The 17,556-nt window shown below is 38.3% G+C and overlaps 1 pseudogene; it reads left to right on the top strand.

The window, feature by feature from the left end:
* Positions 1-16,896: 16,896 nt before the first annotated feature.
* On the top strand, positions 16,897-17,028 carry LOC129763697 (U4 spliceosomal RNA; annotated as a pseudogene).
* The last annotated feature ends 528 nt before the right edge of the window (positions 17,029-17,556 follow it).

The raw sequence follows: 17,556 nt of genomic DNA, 5'->3' as shown, positions 1-17,556 counted from the left end.
CTGGATACCAATCTATTGCGACAACAAACCACCTTACAAGATCGGGCCAGCATGAGTAACCTCTTACAAACCAAGTTCCGGCAAATGATATTAATAAATAAGTAACGAAAATGTTAGAGGAAAGATGGGCTCAGAAACGAAAAGTAACGAACCGAGACGGAGCCCGAAAGCTAGTCTACGCAAGATCTAGGCGAACACCTCACGATGGGAAGATCCCTCGGAGCACAGTGCTCAGAAAGTAATTTCTAGACCAAGAACTGAGACTAAGGACCAAATCGTGCAGAGTAGCATTCAAAGAAAAGCTACAGATTGTAAAGTATAGGGTCCAGATTAGATTCTCGGATTTCTTTTGACAGGATTCCTGATAAACATTCTAGTTCTAAGGATTAAAGATCACATGGTGAGGAAAGTTATTCCGAAATAGGGCTCAAAATGAAGATTTGAGATTTGAATTTGCAATACAGATTCCATAATCAGTTTAAACTCTTATTTATAAATTCTGAACCTACGTTGCAGATTTCAGATTCTTAGTTTCAGATGTTAAAAATACGTTAGAAATAGTGGAGAAATCTAATTTAAATAACTGCCCACCAATTAATTCCCTTCATGCTAATGAAGAAGGTTGTGGTATTTTCGAACATGATGATGATACTTGTAATACGTATATGTAAAAAACGACCGGGACTTTCTTTTTAGAGTTTTTAAAAATGCGTCGATTCGATTCGGTCGTCTGATTGAAACTGATTTCTTTATTCAATTAAAAATGGAATGGTGCTCCTGATGTTCTGCTGCTTCCGCAAATTTGTTTGTTGTTGACCGGATGTGTTCTGCTTACTTCGGCGGTTGTGTGCACGCGTGGCTGAGTTGTTGACGCCGCGATAATATCCAGGTCGCCGCTGGAATTTGATGGTGCGTCGGACTGCGATGTTTCGCGGGCGATTTTGCTGACGGTGTTTATCGATTGGGTTGTCTCGATTTGTGTAGGGCCAGAATGGGCCGTAACTGCTCCCCCTTTAAGATCGAGCCGTCCCGGTTCGATGGATCTGGTTGAAGTGTTTGGTTTTGGTTTGCATGATGTGTAACGGGTTTTCATAAGTCCAACTGCTATTGCTAGGAATACTACGAAAGTCCATGTTCCAAAAGTGAGATGCAATTGTTGTTTATGCAAGACTTCGAGCTTCTTTCTTGTTAAAAAATGTGCTTCCTCCAGTTTTTCGAGGGTAATGGTTTCATTGGTTTCTAAATGGGATTCGACAATGTCTAATCCGTTTAGTGGAATCATTAGAAGTGGTTCCTTGCCGGATAATTCAATGTTATTGTATCTTGTGTTGTTGATAGTAATAGTACAGTTCTGGAAGAATATTAACGCAGTTCCAGTAATGTTCCTGCTTGTCATTCCACAATTTGTGCTCAATGGAATATTGATAGCTCTTTTGACGATGATATGATTATCATCAATTCTTTCGACTTGTGGTTCGTTAAGGGACTCGACGAAACTACATTGTCCTGAGAACCCTTTCAGTAGCTTTGAGAAGCAGTTGTCTGCAGAGACGTTTATCAGCTCGTTTGATCTGCAGATGGTTTCTTCTTCGACTTCGTAGCAATTTCCAGTTATGAAATAGGTATCTTGATCGGAGATGATGGCTCTCTTTGACGGCAGTTTCAGCATTTTACCATTCTTCGCAACAGGTTCCAGAAGCAGGCGGGTGTAACTTGAACTTTTAAAACTAGGAATCATAACAATGAATATAATTTTTGTATTTTGAATTATAGCTGCTAATTCCAAATATTCGTATGTTTTTTCAAAATTGTTGATTGTAATGTTATCTTTTCTCAAGATATGTGTTGCTTCCACAATTTCTTCTGTCGTCAGAATGTTTCTTGGTATAATTTTAACTCTAGCTAATTGAATGGCTTCCGCAATGTTCTCTATTTGGTCTTTGAGTAAGTCTAAACTGAGATTTAGGTTGAAAATTTCCTTCAGTACATTGATTTGGTATGTGTTATTTTTTGTGTTAATTATTTCTTCTCTAGGCTTAATCAGGTTTTTTACAATTGCTTTATGCTGCTCATTTATTTGCTTAATTATAACATTTATTCGTTCTTGCACTTGTTTGTTAATGCGGACTTGTTCGTTATTCTCTGTTATGAGCTTATTACTTCCTTTGTATAGTGCATCAAGTTGTTCATTTATTTTAATTAAATCGTTGTTGTCCAAATTACCTGTAACTATTTTAATAGTGCTTCCTAACGCATCGAATAGTCCTCTTTTTTGTCTAGCTTTTGGTAATAAATTATCGTATGTTATTTGTATTCTAGAAAATTTCTGATTGAGCAATTCTGATAGATCTTTGTATTTGAAAATTTGTAAATCCTGAATTATTTTATTAACTTTTGAAAATGTTGGTTCGAATTCAAGCAGCTCTATTGAATGGAAGATTCTATGCGATCCGGTTCTAATTCGGGCTATACCTGATTGGATGGGGATGAGTCCTGGGTTATTTGTGAGGTCTTGAATTTGGAGAGATGAGCTATGGATGGATGGGGTACTATAAAGGAGGGTTACCAGCACTATCAGTTGAGTCCTCATTCTGTGAAAAGAGAAATTGGAGAGATTATTTTCTTTTCCTTTTTAGTTTGTTTTTGTGCAGTTTTCGTCCTTTGTGATCTATTATGGTTTTGATTCTGTTTTGTCGCACTACTGTTTTCTGAAATTTCGGTCTTGTCTTTGATTTAATACCTTGAGTAGTTTTGAAGATAGGTTCGTCTTCCTCGAAATGGGGTTCGTCTTCCTTATTTTTATTATTTGATTCCAAATTTTTCTTTGCTGTTTTATTGAGTGCTAAGGTAACTTCGTCTGCGATTTCCTGTCTGTTTTCAAATATTCTTTCAATTTCTACTGGTAGCCTTTCAAACTCTCTGTGCCCAAAGAGTATTTCGAATGGTTTCATATTGTGGCTTGTATGGACTGTTCGATTGTATAGATTCGTGGCTATCTTGTAAATTTCTTTTGTAGATAAGTCTTTATACTTTTCCCGAATGCATCGGAAGATTTCACTCAATGTTGAATGGAATCTTTCGACGATTCCATTGGTTTCGCTATGATCTGTGGGTGTGAAGTAGATGGTGGTTTCTAATCGTTCAAGGAGGGATCGGATTTCAATAGATTTGAAAGCAGGTTCATTATCACACACTATGTGTTTTGGTGTGCTGTATAGAGTCATTAATTTGACGAATCCTGCTCGCACATCTGGTATTGATCTGGATTTAATTGGAATTAAGGTAGCAAAACGGGAAAATTTATCTACGGCGGATAGGAATAGGTCGGGTTGTGAAATGAAAATATCTATGTGGACTATTTCAAACGGTTTGGTTGGGATGTCAGTTTTGGATAGTTTGATTTTGTATGGCCTTCTCTCGTACTTGTTTTCAAGACATGTTTCGCACATATTCACATAGCGTTGAATTTGTCGCTTCATGCCTGGAAAATAATACTGGCGTAAGATCTGGACTTGGTTTTCTTTAGCGCCGCGGTGGGCTCTATCGTGAGTTTTCCTGATGATCTCGTTCTGCTCTTCAGCGGTACGAAGATCTGTAAGGAGTTTTTGACTAATTTTTATCTTGAATGTTTTCGAGCGACTGAAATAATTTCTGTAGACTATTTGCAGAATATTTATCAGAGACTCGTCGCACATAATACAGTTAATCTTCTTTGGATTCATATATTCCTTGAATATATCTAAAACCCTGACTACTGTGAAATCCGTGCGAGTAATTGTTCGTCGATGTACTCTAGGGAATACTTCTTCGTATTCTGTAGAGTCATTCGTGCCTTTCTTCAGTATAATCTGATTACTAAAGAAATTGATCGGCGATTCGGTTGACGTAATAAATTCGCTATCATCGGTGTCTGCGGAATGACATGTTCCGGACTCTGATGATGTGTCGTTTACGTTTATTTCGTTGGTCTTGATTCTTGATAATCCGTCGGCAACAACATTTTGTTTGCCCGGACGGTACTTCACTTCGTAGTCGAATTCCTCGAGACGGAGCCGCCATCTGACCATTTTGTCGTTCGGATCCTTCAAGCTAAACATATATGTTAACGGTTTGTGATCCGTGAATAAGGTAAATTTCTTTCCATACAGGTATGGGCGGAAATATTTGCATGCCCATGATATTGCTAGGAGCTCTTTTTCTATAACCGAGTAGTTTTCCTCGGTTTTAGTCAAAGTCCTCGAAGCAAATGCAACGGGTCTGTCTTGTCCGATTGGTCCTTGCGAAAGCACGGCCCCAATTGCAAACTTACTCGCATCCGTTGTGAGTACGAACGGCTTACTAAAATCGGGATATTGTAAAACGTGGCTACTAGTGAGCAATGTTTTACATTTGTTGAAGGCCTGAATAAAATCATCGGTGTGAGAAACGGTGATTTTTTTTTGTATCTCCTTTGCGGAGTTGTTTAGTTAAGGGTTTTACTATTCTTGCAAAGTCCCTTATGAAGCGCCGATAATAACCAAGTATTCCCAGGAATCCTCGTAATTCTGTTTCGGTTTTTGGTATGGGCCAGTTTTTTATTGCCAGAATTTTATCCGGATTGGGTTTAACACCTTCCGGCGTAACGATATGACCAAGAAAACCTACTTCTTTACGTAAGAATTCTGACTTGTCCAGCTGAATCTTCAGATTGAACTTTTGCAAGGCATCAAACACCTTTGTCAAATTAGTTGTATGTTCTTGTAGTGACGTGGAAAACACTATTATGTCATCCATATACACCAGGCAAATTTTGCCTACTAGGTCACGTAGCACGTTGTCCATGACTCTTTGGAAAGTAGAAGGGGCATTCTTCAGTCCAAAGGGCATTTTTACGTATTCATATTTGCCATATTCTACGCTGAACGCAGTTTTAGGAACATCCTTTGGCTCTACCTCAATTTGGTGGAAACCGGATGCAAGGTCAAGTGTAGTGAAATAATTACATCGTCCAAGTCTATCAAGAACTTCGGTGATGTTCGGAATGGGATATTTGTCGTCTATTGTTTTGCTGTTAAGCTTCCTGTAATCGACGACTAATCTCCATTTCTTCTTCCCAGAGGCATCCATCTTCTTGGGCACAACCCAAATAGGAGACGACCAAGGGGAGTTTGAAGGTCGTATAATCCCTTGCTCCAATAGCTCTCTAATTTGCCTTTGGACCTCCTCCTTAAGATGGTAGGGGTACCTATAGCTTTTAGAGTGGATAGGGATATCGTCTTTTGTCTCGATGTTATGTTTTACCACATTGGTAAAACTAAGTTTTTCAGGTTTAAGGTGAAATATTGAATGATAGCGCTGAATCAATTGGAACAGCTTTTTCTTCTCTTCTTCGTTCAGGTGATCCGTCCGAAGCTGGGAAAATAATTCACTGCTTCTGGAGTTCTCGGTTGAATTATTTTCGGAAGAAATAAATTCAAAATTATTCGGTTCCGCGTCAATATTTCGGGGAATTTTCACTTCCACCGCCTCCCTACTGTAATTAGTTATAATGACATTTGTTGAAAAGTCATGTGAACAGTAAAGTCCAGAATGAATTTTGACAAATGGATGAATTTCTACGTCGTTTTCCAGTAGAAAATCGCCTTCCTCAAAACTTGTTCCTATTTTTACTATTTTTGTTTCATTGGAATTCAAACAGACAGAAGAAGGTTCGGGATATTTCCTAAACATTTGGACAGTGGTAGAGGGGAATTTTAACTCGTTCGTTGTGGTTAATATATCGATTTTAAGTTCTTGGAGTGATTGGTAGCCAATCAGGCCGTCAAAAAAAGGATGGAACTCAAAAACGTGGAAGGTGAGAGGTTTTGTTTGTGGGATAAATGGGAAAGGATTAAATTTTGTGTATCGATTTATAGTGTGGGTCCCGCTAACATTCCGAACCTTGTGTGGTTTACTATATCCGCAATATTCTATGTTGATGTGTCTGGGGCTAATATAATTTTGATTTGCTCCAGTGTCAATCAAAAATTTAAGGGGTCCCTTGGATGTATTTATTTTAATATATGGGATAAAATTACTCATCTGCCTATCTGAAAGCTTTGAGCTAGATGAAAATTTAGATCATCTGTAATTTCGTTTTCCTCTGTTTGTTCATGGTTGTCTTGTATTGCAGTTGTTTCATCCGTTTGCGTATGCGCGAAACGGTCGTAATACTGAGCATCTTCGTCGTAATTCTCGTTATACTGTTCTTGCTCGTATGTGCCCTCGTGATAATTAATCGGCCTCTGCTGTGGCCTGTTCATATAATTAACCCGCCTCGATTGGATGGAAGGATCCACTTCCATCGGTGTGGGTTTGGGCATGTGCATTGCTCTCGGCGCGAAAACGTTTTGGTAGGTCTGTTGATAATTCCGCGGGGGAATCTGCGGTCTGTTAAAATTATTAGCATTCGGTGGGGGACGAAGAGGTTGCTGCAAATTTTGGTGTGGATAGTTTCTATGTTGAGGTTTAGGGTATGAGTTTATTTGTTTTGGTATGAATGGTGGTTGTGGTTTGGGTGGTCTGTGAAAATCTGGTTTCGTCAATCCGTGTCTCATTTGGAAATTTCTTTCCTGCACGCAGGCATCAAACGCCTCTTTCAACTTTCTAGGCTGACGGGCTCTCACGTTACCACCGATCGGTTCCCTGAGCCCTGCTAAAAATACTTGTAAAGCGTTTTCAGTGTGAGTGCGGATGCGATCTTCTTTCAAATCAGCATCTGTGGTTGAAATATTCGTGTGGTTCACGAGCAAAGATAATATTTGCTGAACCGACCCGAAGAACTCTTCAATCGTTCCAGTTTGCTGCAACTGGAACAGTTCTCTCGTTAATGTGACCGCATCACGTTTATCGTTGTAGTGTGCGATCAGATTATTTTTCATGTCACTCCATGTCAAAGGAGTACCGTTTATCTCTAAAATTTGGTCTGCATCACCCGTGATTTTCGCACGTATTGATTGCAGCCACACTTTCTCGAATGGGGTATTTATCATGGTATTAAGGAACGGCATTAGATTTTCAACCGCTCTAATGAACGCGTGTAGTTTGACGGGGTTACCGTCAAAACAAGGCAGTTCCTTTATGGCTTGAGGCGTTTGCATCGCCTTTAGCACTTTTTCAGCCCTGTTGAACATGTCAACGGTGGACTGAATTAATTCCTCTTCAGGAATGTTGGTATTGTTAGTTTCTGTGGGGTTCATTTTTTTTTTTTTTTTTTTTTTTTTTAATAGTATTTGTTATTTTATTTATTTTAAAAGGGGATAATGTTTCTTTTAGTTTTAATAGTAGAATTGCCACTCACCTCAGCTCCGCTCGTAAACCGCAAGGGAGGATCTTCTCGGATGATGTGGGGGGGGGATGCGCCTGGTTTCTTTTTTTTTTTTTTTTTTTTCGGTGAATTCGTTGTTAGCACTGTGTTTGTTCTATCACTTAGTTCGGTCCTAAATATGACAGTTCATGCACAGATTTTGATTATAATTCACTATGTTTGTTCTATCACTTAGTTTGGTCCTAAATATGATAGTTCATGCACAGATTCTGATTATACTTCACTATGTTTGTTCTATCACTTAGTTTAGTCCTAAATATGATAGTTCGCGCACAGGTTACTACGAGTATCTTGATCACTACGGAGAGAAAAAAAAAAAAAAAAACACTTAGCGCATCCTACCGACTGCGCCAAAAACGACCGGGACTTTCTTTTTAGAGTTTTTAAAAATGCGTCGATTCGATTCGGTCGTCTGATTGAAACTGATTTCTTTATTCAATTAAAAATGGAATGGTGCTCCTGATGTTCTGCTGCTTCCGCAAATTTGTTTGTTGTTGACCGGATGTGTTCTGCTTACTTCGGCGGTTGTGTGCACGCGTGGCTGAGTTGTTGACGCCGCGATAATATCCAGGTCGCCGCTGGAATTTGATGGTGCGTCGGACTGCGATGTTTCGCGGGCGATTTTGCTGACGGTGTTTATCGATTGGGTTGTCTCGATTTGTGTAGGGCCAGAATGGGCCGTAACTTGTATATTGTTCAAAAAAGACCAGCTGACCTGAAAAGACTGAAGCTGACCTTCATTAGATATTTCGATCATCAGGTTTAGTAGTTCAAAAGATAAGAATTTTTTAAAAAGTCATTTTTCTAAAAGGGGGAAAAATTAGAGTTTTCGGACCATCCTAAAACTGAAATGGGCACCCAAATGAAAAAAATAAAATTGCCAGGGGTTGTATCCGAGACACGATCGCTTAGAACGTAGGACTACGCAATCTTTTTTTTTTAATTTGTAGGTTTATCATTTCGGATATTATTTGCGAATACGTCGAAATTCCATAAATAACTCTTTAGTAAAATGTTCCGGGGTCCCTGAAAAGTGTTAATGGCTTGCGTGGTTTTGAAGAATCATTTTGAGAGGCAACGATTCTTTCGTGCCTTTGCGAGAACAATACAATTGGTCATATGTCACAATTTTTTTCTTTATATCAATGCACGCATTGCACTGAGATGCCGATCGGCCTGTACCAGGCGGCATATTCGGTTCGTTATGTAATGTGGACGCCCTATCGGGTGTATGAAGCTGAAGTCCCATCGGATGCACGAAGCCGTCACGAACACACGAAGCACTATGTGGTCAATGCTAATTTACTTCGTTTTGTTTTGGTTCGACTTTCTCGAACCGGACCCGCTTGTTCCGGGTTGGGTACAATACATAAGTTGCATAAGTTGCCCGTTATTGACAGCTCTGTTCGGGAAAGCACACGAATGGACAGAACGAATGTATGGGGAAATGTGAATGCTTCCAATTTTCGTCAAATTAAACCATATACAGACTACGGGATTGTAATGTATAGCATATCAAACAAATCTTAGAGAAATTCTGATTTGATTGGTATGCAAATCGTTTAAATCCGTTCACAGCAAAAATAGTTATTAACGTTAACTTTATTTCATAAAAACGTGACCTGTTTTCTGATTTGGCACCCTTAATGTAAGGCGTAAGTCCTACGTCAAAAAAATACGGGTCTAATATTTTGCGATAACGCACAATACTACCAATTTTTACGAAAATCTATGAACCACTATATCGGTTTGGCATGGAATGGCTGATACAGAATGCTGATGGATACAAGGGTTGAATGCTAACAAGGAAGTAAGTAGAAGGGAAAATAAAATCATACATACATGCAGATTGAGTCTATTTTGACTCACTCGTTATTTTGTTTCGTGTGATCCTTCCAAAGGAGTATACATGCATCGAATGTTGTTTTCCGCTCTTTGTTTTGTTATGTTAACTCTCAGTTCCGAATGAAGATGGTCGGAGAGCATAAAATGATTCATTGTGCAATCTCACGATTGCTTGCTGCATTCTCTTCGCCTTGTTATTCCAAGCAGATACAAGAGTGATTTATAATTAGGTGTGGAGAAATGAGCGAATGAACTTTTCCATACTTGGTGACAACTCAAGCATTTTAATCTTTTTGGACTGGAAATGGCGCTTCACAACCTGCGAGGTGTGCTTATGGTCATTGTGCTTCAAAACTTTGACGTTGGATTCATCAGGAAACATTCCATCGACCTTGACAAGATTCCAGGAACATCCTATTCCGTGTTTCACTGTCACTTGAGTAAATTTGGATAATTCGCTGAGGTTTCTTCGTATTTTTTAGCTCAAACTTACTCTCATCGGTCCGAAACATTTTCTTCCAAAATTCAATAAGGCGAGAAGCATATTTCTTTGCGAAATCCGTGCGCTTTTTGATATTGGCTTTTTTTTGAAGATATATTTATTTTTCTGAGATTTCACGATAGCTCACATTCTCTTTCACTTCGAAAATGATCAGTTTATGGGATTTATGACATACAAAGGAATTAATTGCTATATACGACGAACCACCTACAAGAATATTGAGTTTTGTAGAGAATGGTTTGGATGGTTAGAAAGTGGTGATTTTAGTGATAAAGAAAAAGAGCGTCCAAGCCAACCGAAAAAGATTGAAGACGAACAATCAGAGAAATTATGCAACAATATACAAGTCGATTATAGTCCACCATTACAACGCTCGGTCTCATGTTAATGTTCCACTTGAAAACTATTTGGAAAATAGCGAATGGGAAATTCTAGCCCAGACTTACCCTTTCCAACTACCATTTGTTTCGATTGATGCAGAACGCTTTGAGTGGAATACAAAGTAGTGGGAAAAGTAGTGTCTAGCGACGGCTAATACTTTGAATAACGCATTACTTCATTTTATTATTCAAAAAATTGTATGTTCATGCAAAAAAAAACCGAACGAACAAAGTTGCACCCGCAATAGTTAGGGGTTCTGTTACCCGCTCACGTCCGGCTTATCAGACAATTATTCTTTTAGAAGTCTTTTAGAAGTGACTCTTCTAGAAGTCCTTTTTCCAGTCGCGATTCATGGACTTTCTACTTCTTTAGGAGCCTTCAATCACTGCGACCGTTAGTTTTATCTAATGTAGTGCATTCAAGGACTTTTAACCATCAATCAATAGAAAAATTATATCGTGAACTCACTATAGTATACAGTAAAAAAAATAATATGGACTTGGAGACCAAAATTCTTTGACGATCTGTAGAATATTCTATCTTCAAATGGACCGCAGTTTCGATAATTCATTCATAATCCTTGAATGAAAAATGTTCAAAACAGAAATTTTTGGCTGTTTGGAATGAGAATAGAATATTGCCAAATATGTTGATTTTCTATGTTTAAAAAATATCCCAAAATGAATGTCTTCATAATTACGAATAAAAAACCAGTTAGGCATGCCACGTAATCCTAAATCGGTAATCAGTGGATGGAATGTCGTAAAACTCACACTCAACTTAAGCAAACTTCCAACACAAAACAAACCAAGGGACAGTAAAAACGGGGAAGAGTAGACATAACATTTCTCACTTAGTAACATCCAGCATAAAGTGGTTCTTTTGTTTCTGGCCGTGCAACTGTGGCAAATTTTCACGGTCTGTCACCATCATCGCTTCGTTCTCGTCGCTGCAACACTATGTGTAAGGTATGCAAGCATTCTTCCCTTTGTCCAGCCTGCCTTTCTGCGGGTTCAGATGTGTCCGATGTGGCCACTGCTGAACTTCCTCCTGGAGGTCACACTCGAGAAGTTTTTGTCGCTGCGGGTCCGCCGTCACTCCACAGTCCCCGATGTGTGTTGAGATACATATTGTGTGTGATTTTCCAGCATGACAATTTCGTGATTGAAATATTGCACTTTTGTCTGTCAGTGGTAATCTTCTCTTAGTCCAGTTTCGGATTACATTGTATGCCCAACCTGAGATATGGAAGCGGGAGTGAAATGTAAATGTGTTACCATTTGGTGATTATCAACAATGCGTTTAATTCTATTGTTTGTGCCTTTCCAGCCAACTTGTGGTAGGTTTTAATGTGATTTGATTCCACCGTCATAATAGGATTAGATTAGCGTGATTTATTTTCCTCCCCTTGGTTGGTTTAGAATGATTAGACGAGAGTGGATGAGCGAGGTTTGAATTGGCTTCCTTTTTTTACCCGACGAATCGGGGCCCCAGCTGGTATACAAAACCACAAGCGAAGTATTCAAATTAATTCCTTCAACCATTCCTTCCTTCCGAAATCTTTTGAAGCCCAGATTAGAACCGAACAAAAACAAGGGTTTCTTCAAGAACTGAAAATGCTAATTGCGGTGTCCAGTGTTCCGTTTCGTTCATAATCTCACAGCAATGTGTTTTCATCACGCCATAAATTTTTATTATTCCTTCCTTCGGGTGTTGCAGTGACTTATTACGTTATTAGCTGCATTTTTGTGTAATGTCCAAAAAAGCTCGCGAAGCTCGCAAGAAAGTAAGCCGAAATGTGATACTTTCCGAAGCCTTATTTCTGTCTGTCCGCCGGCGTGCGACATTCATCTTTTTCGGTGGAAATTTAAATAAAATAACTTTTTAATGAAAACAAACAGCCCTTCGCATAGGGGACGAGCCGCGCCTCGAGGCAGACGCTTCTCGCTAGATGCTGTGAAAAATAAAGTTGGGCCCAAAATATGTCACTGGTACATTTTAACATTTTATTTTCCATGCTCCAGGCGCGTCCAGCAAGCATGATTTGTACGGGTAAGATATACAATGCCTGTTTTTTTTTTTGCTTGGGGATTGGGTGAATATTTTATTTTTATGCGAACGAATGGCAGAAAAATGGACAGTCCGTTCTAGCTGGCTATTTTGTTGGTGCATCCTATTCTGGACACTTCATTCACATTCAACCAAAGTGCAACAGTGAAGGGAACATATGCAGTCGCTCTCCGCAGAAGTAATTGGAGGCTGTAGTTTTTTTTTCTTCTCTGACAGCGCATCGCACGATATGAAAATTGTTTTTTTTTTTGTTGCTAGGTAATTGATTGTTTTTGTGACTGTTCCGATACAAGACGGACTCGATTATATACAGTTTCGGATTTATTTTCACTGTATATAATCGAATCCTGTATATAATCGAGTCAAAAAAAAGGTTATTTTTAATCGTTTTTTATGCTTTTTAAATATATATTTTAAATATATTGTTCTATTTTCTTCTCCTACGTGAATACCTACCTATCTAACTGAAAAATGGATAAGTTTACTGTTTACTCTTTATGAATATGTTGAAGGTTCTGAACAGAACCTTTGATGTTGTGTTTTTGCGTTTTTTTACAAACATTCTCAATTTTTTCTCACTATCTTATAGTTGCTTCTTAATATTTTTCTGAAGGCTTTGTACTTATTCAATGTACAACGCCGGGCATCTTTTGGCGTATGCACATATCGTACAATCAAAATGATGGCTATGATAGGGAATGCATAGTGGTCCTCAGCTCATTCACTATCATATATTTCACTATTGAGCACATTACCGTACCTTAAACTGTGGTTTCGAAAACGAATGAATTGTAAGATTTGTAGTCTCCGCAAACAATGTAAATAAAAATGAAATGGAGACGAACTTTACGATCTGTCGAGAAATAGATGAGCTATAAGCGTTCTGAAAAACCAACAGTGAATACAGGGACGGATGACCTTCGGATTAAAGTCCTTTAAAATAAGAACAGAGCAGCAGGAAATACATAGCTCATCATGTTGCTCCTTAGTTATGTTTCTATACAATGCAGATGTAACCTCAGTCAATTTTCAACATCAGTTATCAACCAAAGAAAGCAGTTCTTGCTACCGAGAAAATCGTGAATGCCATCCTGCATGAAGCCACTTTCAATTCGGGAACCATGCATGGGTTTGTGAGAACTGAATGATCAACTTAAAAGACCCCAACCACCAAGAAGTTCAAAAACAAGCATAAACAAAATAAATCAGTTCATATTATATATCATATTATGTCACTTCAGAATGCATTGGTATTGTGAATAACTTTTAATAACTCTTCTTTAAAAGGTTTAATGGCCCTGAAAAGCGCCGTGTTTTACGGTGGCTGGTTTTGCCACCAAAGCAGTCTGTATAAACAAACTTTTTCCTTTTTCTACCTGCTGCCGTTTTGCGATTGCGTTTGCCACTCACTGAAACTAGTTGTTGCCACCGAACCAAATGTGCTCTGTTCTGTAGGCGGGTTTTCTTATTGTCGTGAGCAGCATTGCAAGCCAACTCGAGCACTCCGCCGGCCGAAATTCTATAACCGCTATTAGGTATACTGGTGCTCCGGAACCAATCCATTGATGCGATGTGATGTGAAACGATGCCATACAACCACACTGATTTACGGGTTGAAAGAGAATGATATATTTTTCAGCGGATCCGCGCGTTTTGTACTTTAGCGGTACACGCTCACAGGATAGAGACATATCGGCAGACTCAGCCAAAGGGGCGAGTCCAACGAGACGACGAATGAGCGTTATAAGGCAGCGATGGCAAAAAAATACATTCATTACGATTTGTTCGCTCGTTGGATTCACATGCAGGCTAAAAAGGGTCCTTTTCAAGATCACAAAATTATCTTTAATCTAAAGAGCTTATTGTTTTGTTATCACTCGATATCCCCATCTTGTTCGGCTAAACCTTCCTGTTTAGCGATTGCGTTTGCCACTCGCCACAGCTTTCACAGTTGGAAAATTTCTTCCCATCCTGCTTGTGACATGTTGTACAGTAAATTACATTTAACGCGACGTGCCGAAGCACCGCTCAGTGTCGCATTGGAGGCGATTTTAACCTGTAATTGAACATTTGCGATGACAGTGGTACAGTGTCGTCTTTCAATGTGGGGTCATAATTTGGACCCCGAACTCTATGTTTACAAAAATGTCCAACTAAATATGTCGCATTACAGGTCCATCCAATTAGCTAAATGTCGAGCTAAATGTAAATTACTGTTCTTTCAATCTGGAAGCAATTTAAGAATTCTTGAAAATTGAATAATCGAGAAAGTCCCCAACCATCAATAAGCTCAGCACAACTGCCAAATTCTCATACTCATCATATCTTGGCAAACAAATTATGAAAAAATCAATTTGTGTTTAATTATTATTTTGGATAATATTTTAGAATGCATTGAACTGTATTTCGTAAACTCTTTTTTGAAAGGTTTAATGGCACTGACAAGCGCCGTGTTTTATGGAATGGTTCCAATTTAGAAAACTTAGTACTCGTGGTTTTGAAAAAAACCATTTCGAACGCCCTCGATGCCGCCTTGTTCTGGATTTGCCACCAAAGCAGTTTGTATAAAGAACAAACTTTTTCTTCTGCTACCTGCTGCCGTTTTGCAATTGCGTTTGCCACTCGCCACTCGCTGCAACTGCCTGTTGTTGTCTTGGTGTCCACGGAACCGATTGTGGTCTGTTCTGAATGCGGGTTTTCTTATCGTCGCGAGCAGCTTTGCCAGTTAACTCGATAACTTCGGCGGCCGAAACTATATATCGCCGGCTAGGTGGACTGGTGCACTGGTACTAACGCGCTCGGCCTAGCTACCCTTGCGGAGCAATTGGCGGATACACATACGGTGAATTGCAGACCAACACGGTTCGAGCGGGATTTTGCCTTTCCCTTCACTTTTCCTCCTTTGTCATGTCCAGACATGGCTGCTTGTGTTGCTTTGTTGATTTGATGTGATGCGAAACGATGTGGTGTACGGTTTCGATGAGAATGATCGTTACGGCAGCGGAGCGGGGATTTTTAAGCTGACTGGCTGGCTCGAGAATTACGCATGTGTGAGACTGCGACCAATGTTTCGTTCATATTTCTTTTTCCTTTCCAATCATGCTTCATTGTATTTCGCTGGTGCTCTGGTTGCCCGTTTTGGTCGGTACGATTTGAGGAGCACAAAATGAACCAATCAAAAATGGGCACATAGTGCATTTGGACAATGCTTAATATTTCACAATTATTCAATTATTCATCTCAAGAAAAATGAAATGTTATTCGTTATGATAGATGCGTAGATATATTTCCTATCAATTGATGCAAAAACCTTTGCGATCTATTGAGAAATGCTCGAGTTATAAGCGTTCCAAATCTTGCATTTTTTCCTACTTGTTCATTGCCTAGATTTTCATTTCACCCCCTATATCTTCCGGTTAGACGTAGTCCTACGTCAAAATCCGGATTAATTCGGGAGATGATAGATAATTATATTTGATGAAAAAATCATTCCACGAATATGTTCGAATTTCAACAATGACAGAGTTATACAACTTTTTGATTGTTTCGGACTCTGTTGCCTCAAACAGGCGCTACATAAAAAAATACCCTACAGAAGACGATTCTGTTGCTTCCATTGAAAAGATGAGAAAATTTAGTATAGGATATAGTTGTGAAACATCTAAACTAGTGGTTTTGAATAACATTTTGGAAGTGAAAAACTTCAAAGTTAGTAATTTTTAATGTGTTATTATTAATTTTATCATAAAAATTCATATTGAACTTGATTGTCTCTATCAATAAAATTAAAGTTTTTCTTAATTAAAGTTTTTAACAATTTGTTTTTTGACACCCAACTTCTGTCTATCTTAGTTTCGCTGCAATATCGATATAAACATTTCCTGGTGAAAATTCAAGAAAAATCTTCAAAAATCACGACTTTGACCCCACTATACATATGAAAGCCACTTAAATTTCACCTTAACGTTGAAAGGTAATAATTTTTTCGTAAAATGAAACATAATTGAAATATAAAAAATATATATTTTTTTAAACTGTATATAATCGAGTCTATAATTGTATATAATCGAATCACATATAATTGAGTCCGTATATAATCGAGTCCGACCTGTACAAAGATTATCTACACTTGTTAATCGCAAATACTGTTAATCATTAAATCATTTACCGATAAGAAAGGTGGTTAGTCACTAGCCTTACTGGCTTACTAGTTATTATAGGAATTATAATTATCTGAAGCGGTTTTTGAAAATTCCAAGATTGCCAAGATGGCGGCCATTCGAATAAAAATCTGGCAATTTTTTTTCAACAAAAATCACTATTTAAAAAATCAAAAAAAAATTAAAATTGAGATATCAAAAAACGGTTAAGTTACATTTTTTGATAATTAACTTTAACATTTTCACATGTCAACTTCAGCTAGATCGGTTCACTACCCAAGCTCAAGTTTGAGCTCAAGTCAATTTCAGCCACAAGATTTTGAGAAAAACGTGCCACCAGTTTTAGAAAGAGTATCCACACGCCCACCTGCCAACAGGATAATAATTAGTGATGAAACGAATAGCGTGGTTTGGCCGGATACCGGATACCGGCGACCAGATATTCGACTCTTTATTAGCAAATACAAAATTGAGAGAAACGGCATGTGACATGGTGCAAAAAAAGTGTTAAATGTAAGAAAGAAATAAACACATTTTTAAATAAAAATTTTGAACTAATATTAAATTTTCTGTTTAGAATAAGTATCCAATTTAACTTTGCACAGTGGCGATATCGTAACTAATGAGGTTTTACCGAGGTGTGATTGTTGCTAATTGAAAAAAATCCTATTTAATAATGTATCATGTTTTCTACAAGGAACAGTTTTATTCTGATAATGATTTTATATTTTTATAAATATCTTTTTGTGAGTGTATTGAGATAATTCGAATACCGGCCGAGTAAGAGTAGGAGTTACATGCAATCAGCAATCAATTATTTTCATTGAGATTGAGAACAAACGTAGAACTGTCTCCAGGGATGTCAGTCTGAGAGGGGGTACACTTACTTCACTACAAATCGAAATTATTATGATCGGCGATAAATTCACTAATTTGAAGACTCAACAAGACTTAGCCTCGGTGGAGAAGTGCGTTGGGCCTTTATATATTCAAGGTAATTCCACATGTTCCTGCATCAAAAAAGTATTTGGATAAGGACGAGACTTCACAAAGAACACCGAGCTTACTTCGTATGAGAATATCTTTAAACACTGGAGAGGTCGTATTATTTACTTAGAAGAAGATCAAAATTATCTGATTGCAACCTTTTTAGGCCCGATGTTCAGGTCTCGAAACGTAAACAGACAGACAAAAAAATCATTAAAATCAAAATCATCTCATTGCCGTCTTCAACGAAACGTTTAACGAAACGA

Source organism: Toxorhynchites rutilus, chromosome 1, assembly GCF_029784135.1.
Source record: "Toxorhynchites rutilus septentrionalis strain SRP chromosome 1, ASM2978413v1, whole genome shotgun sequence".
Classification (NCBI taxonomy): domain Eukaryota; kingdom Metazoa; phylum Arthropoda; class Insecta; order Diptera; family Culicidae; genus Toxorhynchites; species Toxorhynchites rutilus.
The sequence above is the reverse complement of the archived record's forward strand: the minus strand, read 5'-3'. Positions and strand labels throughout refer to the sequence as shown.